The sequence below is a fragment of the Aquarana catesbeiana genome, linkage group LG03 (assembly GCF_042186555.1).
Source record: "Aquarana catesbeiana isolate 2022-GZ linkage group LG03, ASM4218655v1, whole genome shotgun sequence".
Taxonomy (NCBI): domain Eukaryota; kingdom Metazoa; phylum Chordata; class Amphibia; order Anura; family Ranidae; genus Aquarana; species Aquarana catesbeiana.
Window position 1 is genome coordinate 660,882,277 of NC_133326.1, and position 24,322 is coordinate 660,906,598.

At 40.9% G+C, this 24,322-nt stretch overlaps 1 pseudogene; it reads left to right on the forward strand.

Annotated features, from left to right (window-relative positions):
• The first annotated feature begins 1,635 nt into the window (after positions 1–1,635).
• LOC141134075 (uncharacterized) lies at positions 1,636–23,500 on the forward strand (annotated as a pseudogene).
• Positions 23,501–24,322: the final 822 nt, after the last annotated feature.

A 24,322-nucleotide genomic window follows, 5' to 3' on the forward strand; every position in this document is an offset into this window, starting at 1 on the left:
AGAAAAGTTCCAGAACTTCTTTTTGGTGAAACGCATGGTATGATTTGGTTTGCGCAATTGCAGTGTGACATTCATGGCAGAATAGGTCTGCCTTTTTAGGTGCCACGCTGATTGGCAATTTTACATTTTAACAGGGCATTTTGAAATTGTGGGCAGAATTGCTGCAATTCCACCCGTGATTCAAGACGCCTATATGTGAACGGAGCAATAAAAATGTTTACATGTCATATCATGTTTACATATCATTACATCTTATACATGTTTTTTTTTACTCCTATAAGATTTTCCACATTTCCCATGCTCAACTTTCCTGTGCACTGCAAGCTCACTAAGGGGCAAAGATAAAAAAGCAGTGCCACACAATTCTGTTGAGTGACAATCATGGCAAAATCACACTGCATTTGGGGTGCCATTAAGAATGAATAGCATCGAAATGCACGTTGTGTGTTTTTCAGCAATTGCTGCACAATTTGTGATCGCAGGAAGAATCAAAGCAATTCTGTCATTGATTCCAAATTTGCGAAATGTGTGAAAGGGGCCTGTCAAAGTCAAGATGTGCAACATTCTCTGTGCTACTTTGAGCAGAGAAAAGTCTACGAGCTACAGCAGCCTCCTAACTGCAGCCTGCATTTTATTAATGAGCTACAGCATGCATACTACAGTGGGTTTCAACCTATCTGTTTTTTAAAAAAAAGTGGATAGCAAAATACACTTTCTATTTTTTTTTAGCTACTAAGTCTGCACGTGAAACAAACTATATTTCTGAAATTGCACATTTTTCACCACTGTGAATGCCTGTGTTCTGACAAAATGTCACACCCAGCAGAATATCGAAACACATCACTTCCTGTGACGTGGAATTAGCTGTTGCAGAAAACCACATGCACTGCGCATGCACACCACGTCATCTGGGCTTGTGCAGTGCGTCATCACTGACGTCAGGACACTGTATGTCAAATTAGTCGACCAGAGGCCATGTTGCTACACGGTAGCGGACATCTGTTTACACCCACCCAAGTCTTGCATTTCACACTTATTTTTAGCACTAAACTGAGCATATATAGTGAAATACTGTATTTTCAAATCTGTCACACTCTTTTCATGTTGAATTTTAAAAGCAGCGGTGTTCTGTCAGGTTAACAAACCTGTCAGATCTGGAGGATTTCCGCTGCTTTTAAAATTCAACATCAAAACAGTGTCACGGACGTCTAAATACTGTTTTGCAGTATATAAGCTGAGTTTATTGTTAAAAATAAGTGTGGAATGCAAGACTTCGGTGGGTGTAAAAAGATGTCCGCTGCCTGCAGGCTCAGTATGGACGAGTGCGGAGTATAGCAAGATGGCCATCGGTCGACGAATTTGACATGCAGTGTCCTGACGTCAACGATGACGCACTGCGCATGCGCAGATGATGCAGTGCGCATGCGCAAGGCGTGTGGTTTTCTGCAACAGCTGATTCCACCTCACAGAAAGTGACGTGGTTCGATATTCTGCCGGGTTCGACATTTTGTCAGAACACCTGCTTTCAAATGTTACTAAATTTCTACTCTGCTAGCATTTAATTTACTTATATAAACGTTTATTTCAGGTGGATGAAAGAGAAGAAATTGTGAAAGGGCTTTAGAGCAAAGTATGATGGATGGAGCAGGTGAAAAGCCATTTTCTTGCACTGAGTGTGACAGATCTTTTAAAACAAAATCTAATTTCATTTGTCATCAGAGGATTCACACAGGGGAAAAGCCATTTATGTGTTCAGAATGTGACAAGAGCTTTTCACGAAAGGAGCATCTTATTTACCATCAGAGGACTCACACAGGGGAAAAGCCATTTATGTGTTCAGAATGTGACAAGAGCTTCATACGAAAGGAGCATCTTATTCAGCACCTAAGGATTCACACAGGAGAGAAGCCATACCATTGTTCTAAATGTGATCAAAAATTTTCACACCAAAGTTCATTGACGGAACACAATAAGATTCACACAGGAGTGAAGCCGTACCAGTGTACTGAATGTGACAAATATTTTTACAAAAAAACAAATCTCACAAATCATCAGAGGATTCACACAGGAGAGAAGCCTTTCAGATGTTCAGAATGTAACAAGTGCTTCTCAGTAATATCCAGTCTTTATACACATCAGAGGATTCACACAGGAGAGAAGCCACATCAATGCTCTGAATGCAATAAATCTTTTATCACTAAAGCCAATCTTATTAAACATCAGAGGATTCACACAGGAGAGAAGCCTTTCACATGTACAGAATGTAACAAGTGCTTCTCAGAAATATCCAGTCTTTATAATCATCAGAGGATTCACACAGGAGAGAAGCCTTTCAGATGTTCAGAATGTAACAAGTGCTTCTCATGCATGGCTAATCTTACTCGACACATGAGGATTCACACAGGAGATGATGCCATATACGTGCCCTTAATGTAATAACTGTTTTTAGAAATAAATCAAACCTGAATGAACACCAGAAGGTCTACACAAGAGAGAAGCCATTTAGATGTTCAAAATGTGCAAAGTGCTTCTCTCTAAAATCAAATCTGAATCAACACCGGAAAAGACATACATAGGGAAGTCATTTAGATGTTCAGAAAGTGCTTAATACAAACAGAAAAAAATGTTCTTGTGATCAAAAGACGTACAGGAAAGAAGTTGTGTCCTTGTTCTTAACCACTTTACCTCTGGAAGATTTACTCCCCTTCCTGACCAGGCCATTTTTTGTGATACGGCACTGCATTACTTTAACTGACAATTGCACGGTCGTGCGACGAGGTACCCAAACAACATTTACATTTTTTTCCCACAAATAGAGATATCTTTTGGTGGTGTTTGATTACCACTGCGGCTTTTATTTTTTGCCCTATATAAAAAAAAGATCATCAATTTTGAAAGAAAAACAATATTTTTTGCTTTCTGCTATAAGACATATCCAATAAAAAAAGAAAAAATCTAATTTCTTCATCAGTTTAGACCAATACTTATTCTGCTATGTATTTTTAGTAAATAAAATCCCTATAAATGTATATTGATTGGTTTGTGCAAAAGTTATAACATCTACAAACTATAGGATATTTTTATTTGTTTATATTTACTAGTAATGGCAGCAATCAGCGACTTATAGAGGGACTGTGATATTGCGGCAGACAGTCGGAAACTAACTGACATTTTTGACACTTTTGGGTGAACAGTGACACTAATACAGTGATCAGTGCTAAAAATATGCACTGTCACTGTACTAATGACACTGGCTGTGAAGAGGTTAAACATCAGGGGTGATCAAAGGGTTACCTGTGTGCCTAGCCAATGTTTTGCACTGTGTGGAAGGTGCTTTTACTAGGGGAAGGCATGGGTGTGTGTTCCTGCTTTACAGGAACACAGGATCCATGCCTTCTGTACTGACAGAATGGCAATCTGCCTTGTGTACACCTGTTCTGGCTCTGTGCCTAATGATCAGTGGGTGTCGGCAGACATCGAGTATATGGTACCCCATAGATCAGCTCCCGCTGTGTATAATCACAATGGCAGTGGGTTGCCGGTGACGTGCATGCGTTCCCCAGACCCAGAAGTGTTGAATCACGCACCTAGTATGTGATCCGGTGAAGCAGAGCCACCTTGCCCAACTATTTCTATGTTATACTGGCGGCAAGTGGTTAAAAACAAAAATGTTTTACAATCAAGGATAAAAAAATGTTACAATAGCGCAAAAATACTCACACATAAAAAAAGGAAACAAAATGTTTCAAATTGATCAGAGCATTAGACAGCAGACGCATCGGATTCAACACAAAACAGTTCATCAAAGCCACTGTGAAAATACATTTTAATTACTGTATATTATGAATAAACATTTGTCAAAGCGATATATCGATTTATGTGTATATGTTGAATGTGGGAAGTGTATACTGAAAATTTATTGCAGTTTTTCACTGCATAGTATGCCCCCCCTCTGCAAGATGGCTGAGAATGTAATTGTCATGGCAATCAAAAGTGACTTGACTTAAATGTATCTGCCAGCTTTGCGTTAATATCAGGCAAAATCATTGATAAATATGCACGTAAAATAAAAATGGTCAACAATCCTTGAATTTATGTTTCAAAAAGGTGAATTGCTAACTAAAGCCTCATTCACACAGGACCAGTACACTGTGAATCAGCTATTTGATTATGTAGACAGCTGTTTTTGGAGCAGCTGGGTGCTTCCTGCAGGCAGCCCATGTAAGTCTATGGAGGTGCAGCATCTGTACAAACACAGCCACTCCTCTTAATGTAACAGGTAGGGATGAGCCCAACTGTCCCTGGTCCTGGGTTTGGTTCAAGCAGTGTTTTGATGCTGAACCTGAAACCCACTGAAATCAACTAGCTGAATCAGTTATATCAAAAATGCCCATTTTCTGGACTAATAGGCAAAGGGTTGTAAAAAATAAATAGCATGGAGGAGGGCACTGCCCTGAGGAACATTTACCAGTACAAAAAGAAAATTAAAGCATTCTATTTGGCCAGAGGCAGTGACTTTTTTTAGCACTGACATTTCCAAAGAAGAAATTATTTAAAATTACTTCTGGCTTCTATTTAAAAAATACAGAACATTGACCCCTTTAAAGGTCCCCAGGGAGTTATTTTACAATAAAAGGAAAACTTCACTTGTGTTAATAAAAATGTATGTAATACATATAAAAAACATTTAGTGAGAAAAATGAAATCACAGAATCCCTTTAACATAATATAATCTAAATGTTTGACTCATCAAACTGGTGTACACTGTTTGTAGATATTAAAACTGAACACACTCCCGGCATTTGCACTTGTAGGTTGCTTTGAATTTACCTTTCAGTTCATCCCAATTCAGCTTGATCAGATATAAGTCTGGAGACAGTAATGGTCATTTCATGATTTGAAGCATACTCTCATCTCCCTTTTTTCTAAGGTAGTTCTGAAATAGATTGGTGGTATGTTTTGAGTCATTGTCTTGTTTTAGGATTGACCTCTTACCAACTAGGTATAGATCAGAGGGTATTGCATAGGCACTGCACAAAGCTGTTTTCGGCCCAATGTTCATCACCACCTCTGAATTTAGCAAAAGAACCCCAAACCATCACACTTCCTCCTAACTGTTTGACATTTATTGTCACACACTAGGAAAGAAACCATCACTTCTCCTACTTGTTGGTATATAGTACATAAACACTGTGTGAACTATCCTTTCTCCTACTTGATGGCATACATAAACCCCATAGGATTTATTTAATAAAGGCAAAAAGGCTGTTCACTTTGCAAGGGAATTTTCTCTTAGCTTAGTGAATGAGGTGAAGTACTGCTGCCTTCCATTATCCCATGGTGTGCAAGTAAAAATACTGTTTTTTTTTTTTGGGGGGGGGGGTTCCTGGCATTGTGTATGATTGCAGAGGGAATTGCATATTTTCCTCCAGAGTGAGCAGCTTATTTGCCTTTTACAGTTATATAAGCTTTGATGGTTGTGCACATTTTGCAGACACCGTTTAGTGGTAATATTGTATAAGCACTTTTGGATCAGCGCACTTACATTTCATGCAATATTAATTTCCCCCTAACCTATGGTATAGGACTCTTAACTACAGCAGATCATATTTTTTTTTTAAATATTATTATAATTTTTGCATTGGTGACACACTTTTTCACTTTTATTAAATCTTCAATTAATGCATAAGTTTATATTAAGATTTTGGACACTTTTCTTATCCCATCAATTGAAAGGATGTTTTGGTAATGATGGCATCATTTTTCAGAATGTTTCCTGATACAGATGTTTGTTTTAGAACTGCAAAAACAGTTGTGATTGACTACAGTTTTCTTTATTTTTTTAAGTGTTTCTTAAAGCCAGAGGGTTGGCATGTTAAATGAAAATAGTTTTGAGGCATGGCTGTGATTAGTTTTTTTTGCTACACAATTGAATGGACATTTTCCAAGAGTGGTGATTCCATACTTTTTGCAAGGGGTTGTACTATCCAACAAAATGTAATGTTCCGAAATCATAAACATACAAAAATTCTATCTAATAAAATATAAGATTTGTTGGATAAAACCTTTTGAAAGATTGAAAAGCTAAGTTAAACAGTACATTAGCAAAACACTCACAGGAATGAAAGTACTGCATGTTTTTGACTTTTTGTGAACTGAGAATTCTGTGTTCAAACATTTTCAGTCACCTTTTCTGAATACTATATGTGATGTATAAAGGATATTGAAATTGAATTTGGAATGTTGGAGATGTACACCGTTCAGCCAATACTAATAGAGAACTCACCGCTGCTCAACCTGAATAGTCCATAAAAGGTGGTAAAAGCAACCGGTGACACAGGTGACTGCCGTAATGAAAGTCTTGAAGTATATAATGGCCCTCACTTCCAGGATTGCATTAAATTACTTTATTCAACACAGGATAAAAACCTACAAGTAGATGCCTTAGTCAAACTTATCAGCCATAACATATGACCACTGACTTGTAAAGTGATTAATATTAAATATCTCCTGACAATTGCACCTGAAAGTGGAGGGATATTAGATTAAACAGCAAGTAAACATGTTTTTCCTGGCAAAAATAGTGCAGGAAAAGTGATGCTTGCTTCCAGTCTTCCACCACACATCACCTGTGCTCGAGAAGACCCTCTCCCTTTAGGAAGGAACTCACTGGAGCTCAATGCAACTCATTCTCATGATTGGAAAAATGTTCTTTTGTGTCAACCATGCACCACAATTCTGGACCTCGGGACCATTAGGTTATTCCTCCATTCAACTGACATATCCCCATATATTGAAAAAGAAGAGACAATCTCCAATGGTGTAGTAACCAGCCCACAAGCATTTATTTACTTTTCCTGCACCATTTTTTTCTGTACTAATATGGACTTTTGATGGACTTGTGTCTGTGCACTTTGTGATTGTTTTAATGATATAATAGGTCCACAGAACCACTTGTTTGAGATTGGGTGATTATATTCTGATGTTAAATTTATTTATGTCTTTCTATGTTTGGTCTAAGGAGGCAGCAGTGATTTTAGGTTATAAAAACTCTAGTGATGTTTTGTTAGTTTATATATATATTTTCACTGTATTTCATATGATTTCTTTTTTCCTTATATGCAATTTTTTGTATTGACACACCATAACACTGTTTTTTTTTTTTGCATATTTATATAAAAAAATAGACATACAAGTTGTGCTGGATGATGTTATATATTTTGTCATCCATTATACTGTTCTGTTTGTTGTTTGAAAATCTAGTAAGATGGGACATAGACATTCAAAATTTGTCCGGTTCCTGTTGAACCGCCTGAGATTCAAACTATGTATGGGTAGGTTGAATGTACCCAGGGTTGATTGATCAATTAACTTGGGTACAACTAGAATGCTTTATTTTACATGCGATCCTAGCAAGCGGCTGTTATAGCCATTAGCAAAAATCACTGTCTTCTCCTGGCAAGGACATCTTCCCAACGGTGCCGCCTCCCACCCATAGAACACAATGGCCCGGGGGGAGGGATTCACTTGTCAATACTGTCTATGTTGATGGGGAAACCTGTGGTTGCAAGTAACAAAAATTGCTATGTCTATGGCCGACATAAAGGTTCTTTTTCTAAATGTACATCAGAATATAAAAAAAAAATAATTTACCTGGTCATACTGATCCAAATCTGATAATGGTCAGAGATTAACATAATAAACCCAATTATAACAATGGAAACAAAACAAAAAGAGCAACACCCAAGCACAGAGCCTGCACACAATGTGAATGACATTCTTTAAGTGGCCCTTCTGTATTTACATTTCCTTTGTTTGAAGAACCTGTTTGGGCATCTGACATGAATAATACAAATTGGGTTTGGTACTTTGGGGACTTTGGTGGTTCTTTGTCCACACTACAAATACAGGGCCCCTAAATATAAATAGGAATTTCTTCACAGAATACAATTATTAATCAAAGTATTATTAAAAAACCTTCATCATAGTTTATTCTCTAACTCTCATACCAAATTGGTGGAAACAGTTGGGTGCTCAGGTATAATCCACCCATTGGCAGGCCAAACTATCTTTAGATTCCTGCTGAGTTCTTAATTAAACAGCCAAGCATGCATTTAGATAAACTGTTACCCCAAGTGGGTCCGCCGTCACTATCCTCCACAATCCTCAAGTATTCAAGTGCTAGCCCAGTTCATCCATCTGTGCACAATATACCATCCAATAATCCGGTTGACTGCACTTCTGAAAAATATTCAATCTTCATTGTGGTAGTAAAAGCATTCCAATATAGCACTATGACACCGCGGAGACACAGAAAGTTTTGTGCTATATCAGTGCTTATTTCTGACTGAACTGTTCTGAAGTGCAGCCGTCCGGATTTTTGGATGTTATATTGAGCCAAGCATACTGTATATGTTGTTTAGTTAACCGCTTCCAGACCGCCGCACAGCGATATATACAGCGGCTGTTTGAAGAGGAATATCTTTGTTATGGCAGCAGCTAGCTGCCATAACCCCGGTATCCTCTTCTTCAGCGGATGGTCCGATTTCCGATAATAGTGGTCTCTGCTGTGCATTCGCCGCGAGATTACTTTTATTATTGGCGGGAGAGGGGACCCCCCCTCTCGCCGCTCTCCTGTGCCCTCCGCCTCTTACCGGAGCTGTCAGCAGCGGCAGAGGCGATCGGGTCCTCTTCCGTGTGTGGTATGGAAATGAGTGAGGGGAAGATGGCCCCCACCTGTCTCCATACCATTGCAGGGTGGAAGCGACTTCAAAACATCACTTCCGCCCATAGCTCTTTACCACCTCCCACCCGGCCACTGCACATATACGGCCGGGTGGGCGCTTCCTCCTTCTGAGTGGACGTTCAGGAATGTCCCTCAGAAGGAGGGGGATTGCATGAATGCGTGCCCACGCCATGGCTTGATCCTGATGCACAAGTGTCACCTGGACATGGCGCATCTCTGATTGGCAGGAGGGCTCTGTGATTGGCCCTCCTGATCACATGAAGGCTGTGTCCAATCACAGCCGTCATGTGATGTAAATAGAGAGCTGGTTGCTAGGCGATCGGCTCTCCTCTCCTCACACGGAGGTCGTCAGTGAGGAAAGGAGAGCAGATCGCTGAAGCCAGCTGGTGATCAGTGAGTATGAGCTGTATTTACAGCTATTTACACACTGATCACCGGCCCAGTGTCCCCACACAATGTAAAATCACAATGTCCCCAAAATAGTGTCCCCAAAACACTGTCCCCACACACATGTCCCCTCACATGTCCCCACATGGTAAAAACACCTGTTCCCCTCATATGTAACAGTAAAATCATATGTCCCAATGATCATCTGCGTACATATGTCCATGATCACATAAACTAATTATTATACACTTAACGGGATTTTTTTTACCAAAGACATGTAGCAGAATACATTTTGGCTTAAATGTATGACAAAATTAGATTTTATTTGATTTCTTTTAAAACAGAAAGTAGATTTTTTTCTTTTTAATTTCCGCTCTCTTTTTCGCTTATATCGCAAAAAATAAAAAATGGATTTGTGAATAAATACCACCAAAAGAAAGCTCTATTTGTGTGAACAAAATTATAAAAATTTCATTTGGGTACAGTGAAGCATGACCGCGCAATTCTTATTGAAAGTGCAAGAGCGCTGAAAGCTGAAAATTGGCCTGGGAAGGAAAGGGGCGAAAGTGCCCAGTATTGAAGTGGTTAAAGGGCCATTTTTTAATTTTTTTCAAATGACAATTTTTTTTTTTATTGCATTTTAGTTTAAATATGAGATCTGAGGTCTTTTCGACCCCAGATCTTATACTTAAGACGTCCTGTCATTCTTTTTTTCTATTACAAGGGATGTTTACATTCCTTGTAATTGGAATAAAAGTGACACAGTTTTTTTTTTTTAAAAGAACAGTGTAAAATAAATAAGTCCCGCTGAGCTCGCGTGCAGAGGCGAACGCATACGTGAGTAGCGCCCGCATATACAAACGGTGTTCAAACCACACATGCGCAGTATTGCCGCAATCAGTAGAGTGAGAGCAATAATTCTAGCCCTAGACCTCCTCTGTAACTTAAAACATGCAACCTGCAGAATTTTTTTAAACGTCGCCTATGGAGATTTTTAAGGGTAAAAGTTTGTCGCCATTCCACGAGCGGGCGCAATTTTGAAGCGTGACATCAATTTACTCGGCGTAAAATTATCTTTCACAATAGAAATAAAATTGGGCTAACTTTACTGTTGTCTTATTTTTTTATTCAAAAAAGTGTATTTTTTCCCAAAAAAAGTGCGCTTGTAAGACCGCTGGGCAAATAAGGTGTGACAGATAGTATTGCAACAACCGCAATTTTATTCTTAGAAGAAAAATGTATAATGTTTGGGGGTTCTAAGTAATGTTTTCTAGCAGAAAAATATGTTTTTAACTTGTAAACAACAAATCTCAGAAAGAGGCTCGGTCCTTAAGTGGTTAAAACCAATTTCCAAACAAATCTGACTTCTTTTTCTGTGGGAAATTATTAAAGTATTCTGCCCAGTGCCTGCAAGACAATCTAATAGTATTACGTTCAATTCATAAAGCTTTACCCAAGGGTAAGAATATTTATTTTCAGCTTTGTGACTGTAATTTTTACTCCCCATTGGTCGCAGCTGAAAATAACTTTTTGAAAATAAGGATCCTTCTCCTGGTTTTTTATCTGTTCTATTTGGGCCTATATTGTTGAGCCTCTAATGTTCCACTGCAAAATATATTGCTCTGTGTTTGGAGTCCAGTGTGTCACTAGAAGCTTTGCCCCTGTAAATCCCAATTACTATACACATGAACATATCAGGAATATATATTGTGTTTTAAGTAAACAGCATCGTTTTTATTAACAATCCTCAGTGGAGGAAAATATATGTTAATTAAAGCCTTATTCTGTGCTGCTGGTAAATTTATGAAGTGGGGCCCCTTCCTGCCACATCACATGCAGTGCATAAGTATGTCATATGGAGATGACAGCAGAGGATTAAACACACTCCCTGTGCCCCCTCCCCACACACCATGTAACCCAGGTTTTCTGCACCCATCGTCCCACCCAGGACAGGCATGGAAGGTGCCACAGGGTAGAGGGGAGAGATGATGCGAGCATCTGCTCTATCTCTTCCTCTTACTGACCTGGAAGGAAAATGTCACTTCTGGGACCCCATGTCACTTTTCCAGCCAGTAGATCCCACTTTTGTGTCACCCTCTGCAGCACATTGTACTGCATTAGATTCATTGGAAGGCATATGAGACAAAATGGGTCTTTTAGACCCCTGCCTTTTCATTAAAAATAACCTGTCACCTAAAAACCATCACATATTGTATTATAAATACAGCATAACAGCAGCCCAAAGTGGGGATTTAAGCCAAAAAAAAACACAAAATGCAAATACCAAGTATACTATAACATGAAACTGTAAAGTCACAAATACCTACAAGTTTCTGTATACCCTCTACAGCTTCCTCTGTCATTGATATTACAATTACAGTATCATCTCTTATGAATGCTAATGATGTGCAAACCATTAATTTTACATTTACATTCCCTTCTATTGTCTTCCCTCCAAACCTTCAAATGTTAATGAACTTGTCACCTGACTGGAGCAATAACAAATAATAAGGCAAGTAGACCTTTAAGCAATTGGAAACACACCGTACATTGTTCTGATCTGAAAAGATCCCTTTAGCCAATCCAATGCTGCCTCATGTTAGTGAATGGGGGTGAAGTGAATATAAGGTAAAGCAGAACTCAGAAAGGTAGAAAGATTACTGGTAGGTAAGGAGAACAAGGAGCAGCTGAAGGATCCCAATATTATACCATACCAGGTAAGATATAGAACTTTCCATATACATTTTTTATTCTTATAATTTTTTATCAAATTGAATTGTCCTTGTCATTTGCATCTGGGTGTTGTATTATTGTATGATTATGCTGTATTACAGTATTATATTTAATAATGTGTTTTCCTAATCATTAAGTCCCACCTTTCAAAACATAAGGAAAGATATATTATTCAAAATGTATTTTTTTCGATACTGAAAAATACTGTGTATTGCCTTTCGAAAACTTGTCCAATTTATTATATAAATTATCTACATAAAAATAATTGAGCTTACAATAGCTCATATTTTTTTAATGTAGATAATTTATATAATTAAATACCCGAGGTGCAATTTGTTTAACTATTTAAACTATCTGTGAATAGAGATTTTTATGTGCAAACAGAATTTTCAATTATATCTAAAGCCAAAACATATATTTTAATGTTAGATAATGTGAAATGGTAGAACCCCTATTCATTTTTTTATTGCTGTCAGTGACTAAATTAGAGAAAATCACCCTTTTTACTTGTCCTGGAGACCACTGCCAAAAGAATAGGAAATGGTAGGAAATCCAAAAATGTATGGTTAATATTGGAACAGGAGGTCAGGGGAAATATTCCAATGGGGGAAGCTGACAGTGATAACTATCTAAGAGAGGATTTCCTCTCACTTTGAAGATATTTTATCTTACTTATTGTTGTATTTTCACTACAGAAACTGATTGTACAGTAAGTAAATATATCTTATGGAAATCTGACCAGATAAAAATGATAAGGGTTCTAGCATTCTCTATGCTATCTGAAATGAAAAAAAATATATAGATTGCAGTTAAGGGACTCTCAAGCATGGACAGCCACCTAATGCTAACATAGTTCCATTTTTTTGCCTTTGATAAACACTTTTAAATGCCCCTGTGTGATCTTGGTTGTACCCCCCCTGTTTTGAAGTTGCAGGCCTCCTGATTATCTCCTCCTGTGGTGCACTCTATGCTTCCATTTGGGTGGGGTGTACAGGATCACAGATTCATCTGGGGTTCCATTTGGGTTGGACCCTTGAGCTCCCTGGTTTATCCATGTGGGCAGTTAGAGTGGTTTGCATTTATTCCTTAGTGGTTTCCTGAGGAAGCCCAAGAGCAAAACATGTTGAAACCACCAATGCTGATTGTTCATATGCAGGAAATATGACAGATGAAACTTTAATATAATGCATTACATGCGTTTCTTTTGGGATACAAATGCATCATATTTATGCAGTATTCATTGGTTAAACAATATCTGAGTTGTAAATTAAACTGTATGTATTAATAGTGATTTTATATAATACATACACCTTATACCTTTTATATACTGTATACATACATTGGCACCTAACAAGTGTCTACAAGTATCTGTATACCCTCCACAGCTTCCTCTCTCATTGATATTACAATCACAGTATCATCTCTTATAAATGCTAATGATGAGTGCAACCCATGGATTTTATATTTACATTCACTGCTATTGTCTTCCCTCCAAACCCAGCTCATTTGTAATTATGCAAGACAGTTGTAACAGCCCCACAAGATAAACACAATCAATCAAAAAATCAAACAATGGACCGCAGCTTTCGCAGTAATGACATGAGTCAGCAATAGAAGGGTACATTTAAAAGCAAGATTAGTGCAGGTCCGCAATACTCTAAAGCATGTAATGTAGTCCTCAATAACGAATATCTGTATTTATATATACCGTGCAAACATGCAGTTAAACTAATACAAATGTGAATATTTTATACTGTATGTGAATAAATTAATAATAAGTTAAAAAAACTGATTAATGAATAATTATATAAGTGGTATATATTATCAACAATATAAAGTGCAACGTGTGTGTGTGCAAATATGCATATGTAAACTGTGACACCAAATATTATAAGTAGTAAATCTCAAAAACCTCCCAATATACCGTATTTATCGGCGTATAACACGCACCCCAAGTTTAGGAGAGAATTTTAAGGAAAAAATTTTTTTAGGAGGGTAGTTTAAGGAAAAAAAAACTTACATTAAAATGCCCATCAATGCAGCCTTATCTGTCCATCTGCAGCCTTTTCAGTGTCAGTGCAGCCTTGCCCCAGTGCAGTCTTGTCAGTGCAGCCTTGTCAGTGCAGCCTTGTCAGTGCAGCTTTGCCCCAGTGCAGCCTTGTCAGTGCAGCTTTGCCCCAGTGCAGCCTTGTCAGTGAAGCTTTGCCTCAGTGCAGCCTTGCCCCAGTGCAGCTTCGTTAGTGCAGGTCTGCCCCAGTCCAGCCATGTCAGTGCAGCTTTGTGCACTCGGTGTAGATTCAAAAAATGGCGCCGAGACTGCAGGGAGCCGAGATACACATACTCGAGTGTTCTCGGCTTTTTCCGGCGCCGCCGTCACGCCCAGTCCCGCCCCTGGACCTGTGTTATGTCCATCATAGGGCGGGACTGGGCGTGACTGTGAGCGGCGCCGAAAAAAGCCGAGAACACTCGGGTATGTGTATCTCGGATCCGACAAGAGCCGAGATAAGTGCGTGTTATAGGCCGATAAATACGGTAATTCAAAGTGCCAGTATAATTTCCCAAAAATAAATTTGTGCAATGTCTTTTATATATATAATGGCTCTTTAAGCCAATTAAACACCCAGTGTTTAACCTCCCTGGCGGTATGATTATTTCAGATTTTTGCGTCTCAAAGCGGTACAATTATTTTGCATAGAAATTTGGCGTTTTATATTGTAGGCCTGTATTTCTTAGCAATAACACACTTAAATCTGTCCACCAAGAGTCTAGTAGATATCCCGGGTATGATGAAGTTTGAAACACAAAATCATAAATTATAATATAATAAAATTAAAAAATAATAATATAATAATAATAAAAGAAATTTCCCCATGGTTCACTAGCGCTTAATTCTGCAAATGTTCTAATTTACTATCGCTGTTTTCTAGCTGGTCTAAAACCACTTTTGATGTAAAGTTACACTTTTTGGTTGCTATGGACAATCTCCAGTTTCCAGGCAGAAAGAACAGTATATATAATATAAAACTGCATGCAGGGCATTGGACAAAGCACTGGGGACAAAAGGGATGTGAAATGATTTCATACAGTACTGTAATCTATAAGATTACAGTACTGTATGTGTTATGAATTTTCACTTTTTTTTTAATTTGCCGCCAGGCTCCGCCCCATGCGTCGCGCTGCTCGCAGGGAACGGAGATCAGCACACAGGACATCAGGGCAGAGGACAGAGCCTGCAGACACAGCGAGGGGACATTGCAGGATCCTGGGGACAAGGTAAGTATTCCACACCAGGATCCTGAGAGGTAATCCCGAGTGTGACTCAGGGTTACCGCTAATGGTGCTGCAATTTAACCCCGAGCCACACTCGGGAAAACCGCCAGGGAGGCTACAGAAAACACTGGGTGTTTAATTGGCTTGAAGAGCCATTATATGTATAAAGGACATTGTACAAACTTTTTTGGGGGAAATTATACTGGCACTTTGAATTATATTGGGAGGTTTAACTTATCAATTTTGAGATTTACTTCTTATAATATCTGGTTGTCACAGTTTACATATGCATATTTGCACACACACATTGCACTTTATATTGTTGATAATATATACCACTTATAATTATTCATTAATCCGTTTTAATAACATATTATTGATTTATTCACATATAAAATTTTCACATAAGTATTAGTTTAACTGCATGGTTGCACAGTATATATAACTACACATATTCACTTACTTTGCATATTTGTGACAGATACATGATTACAAACATATTTACATATTTAATATTGTATTGAGGACTACATTCCATGCTTTAGAGTATTGCGGGCCTGCGCTAATCTTGCTTTTAATTTTACCCTTCATTTGTAATTATGACAGATGTCAATATTTAAGTGCACTTAATTCTTTTTTGCATATCTAGTGGACTTAGGCTCCATTCACATATAGTTCACACACTGTTAAAATGTCAAATCGCACATCAGCTTGTTTAGGTTTCATTAATTTCAATGGCACCTAAAAACATGGGGCAATTCTGCCACAATTGTTGCGCACCAAATCGCACTGCAATCGCTTAAACCAAATCACGCCACGCGTGTCGCCTCGAGAAAAGTTCCAGATGGCAGAATAGGTCTGCCTTTTTAGGTGCCACGCTGATTTGCGCTTTTACATTTTAACAGGGCGTTTTGAAATTGTGGTCAGAATTGCTGCAATTCCACCTGTGATTCAAGACGCCTATATGTGAATGAAGCCTTAAAAACGTTTACATATCATATCATGTTTACATATCATTACATCATAAATTTTTTTTTTTTACTCCTATAAGATTTTCCACATTTCCCATGCTCAACTTCCCTGTGCACTGCAAGCTCACTAAGGGGCAAAGATAAAAAGCAGTGCCACACAATTCTGTTGAGCGACAATCATGGCAAAATCACACTGCATTTGGGGTGAAACAAACTATATTTCTGAAATTGCACATTTCTCAACACTGTGAATGCCTGTGTTCTGACAAAATGTCACACCCGGCAGAATATCGAACCACATCACTTCCTGTGACATGGAATCAGCTGCTGCAGAAAAACACATGCATTTCGCATGCGCACTGCGTCATCTGGGCATGCACAGTGCGTCATCGCTGACGTCAGGACACTGCATGTCACTGGTTCCGATGATTGGCTCCTGCTGTCTCCAATCACAGCAGGAGCGGGTCACCGGCGGCGCGCATTCCCCAGACCAGGTCACGCAGGCAATGTACATGTACATTGTTTCGTGCAGCCAGACCGCCCTACCACAGTATATATGTGGTGGACGGTCTGGAAGGGGTTAAAGAAAAGAGGATAGCAAAATTCACTTTCTACTAAGTCTCCACATGAAACAAACTATATTTCTGAAATTACACATTTCTCAACACTGAATGCCTGTTTTCAAATGTTACTAAATTTCTACTCTGCTAGTATTTCATTTATTTATCTAAACATTTATTTCAGGTGGATGAAAGAAGAAATTGTGAAAGGCCTTTACAGCAAAGTATAATGGATGGAGCAGGTGAAAAACGGAAAATTGTATACTCACCTTTCCGTAATTTTCCTTTCCTGTCGCATCTCATGGCAGCATACACCTATGGGTTGTGGCTCCGCCCCCGCAACCTGATAGGACCGCGTAGCTATTAAAGTCTGAGAGAGCCCCTGCCCCAGCATTCTCCGTGTATATATACCTCACCTCAGATGGGTGGGCATTTGTATGCTGCCATGAGATGCGACAGGAAAGGAAAATTACGGAAAGGTGAGTATACAATTTTCCGTTTTCCTGTCGCATCATGGCAGCATACACCTATGGGGAATAACTCGCAAACTGGGTGGGTATGAGCAAAAGATAAGTTTTTTATTTAGAAGGTATTGAGGAGTTAGCCTGAATAATTGCTCTCCCAAATTCTACCGTGGACAATCTAGCGGAGTCCACTTTATAATGAGAAATAAAAGTGGTTTTTGAAGACCAAGTGGCTGCTTTGCAGATGGTTTCGGCTGATACCCTGCAGTAGGCCGCCCAGGAGGTCGCCATTGCCCTTGTGGAGTGTGCCCTTAAGCCCTCAGGTACTCGTGCGTTGTTAGATGCGTAAGCTCTCTTAATGATCTTCACCAACCATGCTGCGATGGTGCGAGAGATTGCTGCTTGTCCTCTTCTAAACCCATGAGGAATGACCAGTAGGTCCTCTGTCTTCCTCAAATTGCTGGTTGCCAAGAGGTAGGCTTGGATATTCGACTTTATGTCAAGCGGATGTGGATCACCCTGTTCTGTGGAGAGGGTGGGGAGACATAGTTCTTGGTTAAAGTGGAAAGATGATGACACTTTCGGGATGAAGCGATCCGATGGTTTTAAGACTACTTTGTCTGGATAGAACATCAAGTATGGTTCCTTAGCCTGTAAGGCTTGAATTTCCGATACCCTTTTAGCTGATGTAATTGCTATTAGGAAAGTGACTTTGAGAGTTAGGTCCCACAGGGAAACATTCTCTAACGGAAAAAATGGCTCATGGGATAAGGCTTCCAACACTACTGAAAGATCCCATGTCGGGAAGGAAGGTTTCCTAGGTGGTCTCAACTTTAGGCAAGCCTTCTGAAATTGGATGATGAGAGGTTCTTGAGCCCATTTCACTCCTGTCATAGCGGATAGGGCTGATACATGTACCTTCAGGGTACTAGACCCAAGACCTTTATCTAGACCTAACTGGAGAAACTCGAGGATCTGAGCAACTGATGGAGATGCCGGGTTCCAGGATTGCTGTTGTGCGATTAAGAGAAAACTCTCCCAGACCCTTTTATAGGTTTTATTGGTCGTGGATTTTCTGGCCTGGAGGAGAGTGTCTATCACTTTCTGGGAGCAACCTTGGACTAAGAACCTAGTCCTTTCAATCTCCATGCTGTTAGATGCAGCCTCTCCGGAAATGGGTGAAGGAGTTGCCCCTGCGACAGTATATCCGCTGTCATTGGGAGTGTCAGTGGTTCTGCTGTGCTCAATTGGAGGAGCGTCGTAAACCATGGTTGTCTCGGCCAAAATGGGAGGACTGCTAGCACTGTGGCTTTTGACCTCTTGAGTCTGAGTAAGAATCTCGGAATGAGTGGCGTTGGCGGAAATATGTACCCCAAACGGAAGTTCCAGTCGTGTTGTAGGCAATCCGTGCCTTCTGCCGATGGGAAAGGAATTCTGGCTAGATATCTCTGGCATTTCGTGTTGACCGGTGTTGCCGCCAGGTCTATATCCGGTATCCCCCAGGTTTGGGTTATGAGGGTAAAGGCTTGGTGACTTAAGGCCCACTCGTTGTTTGATACAAAGGTCCGACTTAGAGAGTCGGCTAGTTGATTTTGGACTCCTGGGACATACGCTGCCGTTAATCCCGACAGGTTCAGCTGTGCCCACTCGAAGACTGGACGGACTTCCTGCATCATGGAGCGACTCCTGGTGCCCCCCTGCCTGTTGATATAGGCAACTGCCACTCTGTTGTCCAATTTTGGCAGGACCTCTTTCCCCCTGAGGAGGGGGCTGAAGGCTAACAGAGCTTGGAAAGCTGCTTTCATCTCCAATATATTTGAAACCACGTTCTGTGTTCTGAATGTCCAAAGGCCCTGGACTGCGTGATGGCGGTAGTGTGCCCCCAAGCCCTTCAGGCTGGCGTCTGAAGTGATTATTTCCTGAGGAAGAGGGACTATATGCCTGCATCGCTTCAAATTGTTCAATCTGGTCCACCACCAGAGTGATTGTTTTATTTCTTTTTGGACTATGATTGGCTGAGACAATGATACCCTGTTCCATTGTTTTAACAGTGATGCTTGCAGAGGTCTGGTGTTCCATTGGGCCCATTGTACCATTGGGATGGTTGCTGAGAATGACCCCAGTATGCTGAGGTACTCCCGGGCTGGTAGTGTGGTAGAGGCTAATAACTTTCTTGCCTTTTGAATGAGGCTGGGAATTTTTTCCCCCGGAAGTTCCACCGTATTGAGACGGGTGTCTAGTTCCGCCCCCAGGAATATAATTCTCTGAGTGGGCTGCAGATTGCTTTTCCCCCAGTTTATGATCCAGCCGAAGTTTTGTAGGGTGGTAATCAGAATGGATCGATGCAGTAGAAGGGAATCCTGATTGTCTGCTAGCAAAAGGATGTCATCCAAGTAATGATGGACTCTCAATCCTTGTTCTCTTAGTAAGGCTATTACTGGCAGTAAGATTTTTGTGAATGTCCTTGGAGTGAATGTCCCGAACGGGAGACTTCGAAATTGAAAATGATGGAGACCTACCGCAAAGCGGAGAAACTTTTGGAATGAGATGTGAATGGGGACGTGCAGATAGGCGTCTTGTAAATCGACGGAAAGCATCCAATCACCGATATTCATGGCCCGAAGAATTGACTGGAGGCTCTCCATTTTGAATGTCTCGACTAAGATTGAGCGATTGAGATTCTTTAGATCTAAGACAGGACGTAGATCCCCCAATTTCTTCTTCACCAGAAACAACAGGGAGTAGAATCCCGTTGACCTTTGGGATATTGGAACTTCCACTATGGCTTCCTTTTGTAACAGGTCTTGGACATATTTTGTCAGTAGCATCCTTTTTTCCCGAGATGCCGGTAATCTGGTTACAGAGAATTGGTCTCTTGGAGCCCGTGTCTTGAATTTCCATTTGTGCCCGAACTGGACAGTGTCTATCGTCCATGGGTCCTTTATTGTATCCGCCCAGACCTGCTTGAAACTCATGAGTCTAGCCCCCACTAAAGCTGGTTGGGCGGACGCACCTTCAAAAAGACTTTTGTTCCCCTGTGGCAGGGGTCTTAGACTTTTGGAGCTTGAGGAATGATGACTGGGGATTCTTCCAGTTCCTCCTATACTCTTTTCTGGGCCTGTAGGATCTTGCCTCTCTGTATTTATCTGGCAGATTTCTTCTAGAAACCGGTGGTCTCTGCTGTCTGGGCCTCCTATCTGAAGGGATGAGTCCCGATTTTCCCCCCGTGACTTTAGAAATAGCCAACTCCAGTTTTTCTCCAAAAAGGTTTACGCCATCAAAGGGTATTTTACACCAATTGGATTTTGAGGAGGGATCTGCCGACCAGGGTTTTAACCAGAGCGCCCTTCTGGCCATTACTGAGCTTAACATTGCTCTTGAAGTGGTTTTAATTATATCCACAGAGGCTTCTGCGACAAAGTCGCCTGCAAGACTAAGTTCTTGGAGGGCTGAGATAACTTTCTCCTGCTCCATTCCTTCTGATACCAGCTTCTCGGCCATCGTGGACCAGCTTGAGATAGCCTTACCGACGGCAGCCAATGCTATTGCTGGCCTGCAAGCGCCACCTGCCGAGAGGTAGGTTCTCTTAAGATCCAGATCGATCTTTCTATCCAGGACATCTTTGAATGTGACTGCATCCTCTATTAGAAGTGTTACGTGCCTGGCGAGGCACATTAGAGAAGAGTCAACCACTGGAGGAGATATTAGTGGGTTGACGTTAGGCTCTTTAAGTGGATAGAGCTTTGATAATCTGTTGCTGAGGCCAGTTTTTTTCTCTGGCTTTTGCCACTCATCCTTGATTAGATCCTCAAGTTCCTCAATGAACGGGAAGTTCTCTGGGTCTTTTTTAAGATTTGGAAAGTATTTCCTCACTTTTTGAGGAGTTTCTTTTTCTTCCACCCAGTCGATCGCCTCTTTTACTGACTTCACGAATGGGTCGATCAGTGAGAAGTCGAAGCCGGTGGATGCCTCTAGATCATCAGTGTCAGAGAGAGGGTCTGACGTCTTTGATGATGATGGGGCAGTGGATGAGGTACTTTGTATAGGTCTGCTGGCCTCTGGCTCTGCGACTTGTGGTGATGGTTCGATTGGTTCTCTTGCCTCTGTTTCTCTGTCCTTAGTTGCCTCAATGAAGCATGTGCGACAGGCTAGTTTGTCTGGAAGTGCTGTAGCACCGCAGATCCAGCAGGAGTTCCCGGGTGGACGGGAAGGCTGGGTGACAGGAGATTTCCTGCGCGCAGGGGATTTCTTGTGGTGGGAGCGACTATGCCTTGATCTTGATCTGCTTCTCCTGCGACTTGATCTGCTCCTCCTGCGACTTGAGCGGCTTCTGCGACTTGAGCGACTTCTGCCGCGCTCTGAGCGACTCTGCCTGTGGCTTGAGCGGCTCCTTCTTGAAGGCTCCCCTCGTCTTGAATGTGACGATCTGGAAGACCTGGTGGGGCTGTTCAATTTAAACAGCATTAGTGAGGGCTCTCTTTTTTCTTCCTCTTCATACTTACCCATCATCCCCTCTTACCTAGTAGGCTGGCGATGGTCTACCTGGGCAACGGTCTCCATGAAAGGTGATGAATCAACCTATAATATATAGGTGGCTTAGCATGCATGGGATAGCAGATAGTAAACAAGCAAAGAAAAAAAAAAAAAAACACCATAGATCTTACCTGGGCATGAAGATAGCAATAGAGAGACAGGGTAGAACAGCTGGGTAGAGTAGCAAAGAGATCCGGTCAAAATTCCTCCTTACAGGTTCAGGAGAGAAGAGACAAGAAAATGCTGACATTACAGCGTTTTTAAACTTGCCGCCGTCGCGGCGGTGATGACGTCACGCTCGCGCATGCTCAGATGCGCTCCGAGGCCTCCGACGCCATTTTGGAAGCTGGAAAGTGGGATGCCCTGACGAGATACCGCTGTTTGCGCATGCGCGAGGAGCTGAGACGCTCGGCGCTAGGCACAGAGAGCGGAGGGGGGACAAGCTGGAGCTATGGAGACAGACAGGAGGGGAAGTTACCCACAGGTGCACTGAAAGGAGCTGGAGACCGCTGCGATCCATAAACCTGTTTAAAGTTTGTAATGTATTGTAACATACCCCTGAGACCATCAGAGTGGGGTTCCTTCCATTGAGCTCATTTAGAGGCTGTACAGGATAGGACTTCCACCCAGGAGAGGCTAGAACCTGGCTGGGGCGAATGTTTTAGGTAAGGGATGCATGTTTTCGGTCCTTGACAGGTGAGGAAAAAAAGGAGAATGCTGGGGCAGGGGCTCTCTCAGACTTTAATAGCTACGCGGTCCTATCAGGTTGCGGGGGCGGAGCCACAACCCATAGGTGTATGCTGCCATGATGCGACAGGAAAGCCATTTTCTTGCACTGAGTGTGACAGATCTTTTGAAGCAAAATCTAATTTAATTTGTCATCAGAGTATTCACACAGGGAAAAAGCCATTTATGTGTTCAGAATGTGACAAGAGCTTTTCACGAAAGGAACATCTTATTCAGCATCAGAGGACTCACACAGGGGAAAAGCCATTTATGTGTTCAGAATGTGACAAGAGCTTCTCACGAAAGGATCATCTTATTCAGCATCTGAGGATTCACACAGGAGAGAAGCCATACCATTGTTCTGAATGTGATCAAAAGTTTTCACACCAAAGGTCATTGACTGAACACAAGATGATTCACACAGGAGTGAAGCCATACCAGTGTACTGAATGTGACAAATATTTTTACAAAAAAATAAATCTCACAAATCATCAGAGAATTCACACAGGAGAGAAGCCTTTCAGATGTTCAGAATGTAACAAGTGCTTCTTACGAAAGGATCACCTTATCCAGCATCTGAGGATTCACACAGGAGAGAAGCCATACCATTGTTCTAAATGTGATCAAAAGTTTTCACACCAATGGTCATTGACTGAACACAAGATTATTCACACAGGAGTGAAGCAGTACCGGTGTACTGAATGTGACAAATCTTTTTACAAAAAAACTAATCTCACAAGTCATCAGAGGATTCACACAGGAGAGAAGCCTTTCACATGTACAGAATGTAACAAGTGCTTCTTAGAAATATCCAGTCTTTATACACATCAAAGGATTCACACAGGAGAGAAGCCTTTCAGATGTTCAGAATGTAATAAGTCCTTCTCTTGCATATCTCATCTTACTCAACACATGAGGATTCACACAGGAGAGAAGCCATATCAATGCCCTTAATGTAATAAATGTTTTAGAAATAAATCAAACCTGATTGAACACCAGAAGGTCCACACAGGAGAGAAGCCATTTAGATGTTTAAAATGTGCAAAGTGCTTCTCACAAAAGTCAAATCTGACTCAACACCTTAACCACATGCCAACCGCCCCGCCATAATTTGATGGCGGCAGAATGGCTCCATTGCGCGAATCGCTGTAGTTGTATGTACGGTGGCCGCTTTAAGGGGCACCCGCCATGTCACTGAGGAGCCGATGTCTGCCGGGTACCCACAATCACTCATGACAGAGCAGAAACGGGGATCTGTGTGTGTAAACACACAAATCCACGTTCTGTCAGGGGAGAGGAGACAGATCGTGTGTTCCTAGTATATAGGAACACCAATCGGTCTCCTCCCCCAGTCAATCCCATTCCCCCACAGTTAGAACACACAGCGAGAGAACACATTTAACCCCTTGATCGGCCCCTAGTGTTAACCCCTTCCCTGCCAGTGACATTTATACAGTAGCTATTTATAGCTGTATAAATTTCAATGGTTTCAAAAAAGTGTCAAAAGTGTCTGATCTGTCCGCTGCAATGTCGCAGTCCTGATTAAAAACTCAGATTGCCGCCATTGCTAGTAAAAAAAAAATTAAAATAATATTTACCAAAAATATGTAGAAGAATACATATCGGCCTAAACTGAGGAAAACATTTTTTTTTAAATGTGGGATATTTATTATAGCAAAAAATATTGTTTTTTTTCAAAATTGTCACTCTTTTTTTGTTTAAAAAATTAAAACTGCAGAGGTGATCAAATACCACCAAAAGAAAGCTGTATTTGTGGGGAAAAAAAGACATCAATTTTGTTTGCGCAATTGTCAGTTAAAGCGATGCAGTGCCATATCGCAAAAAAATGGCCTGGTCAGGAAGGGGGTAAATTCTTCCGGGGGCTGAAGTGATTAAAAGACATACATAGGGAAGTCATTTAGATGTTCAGAA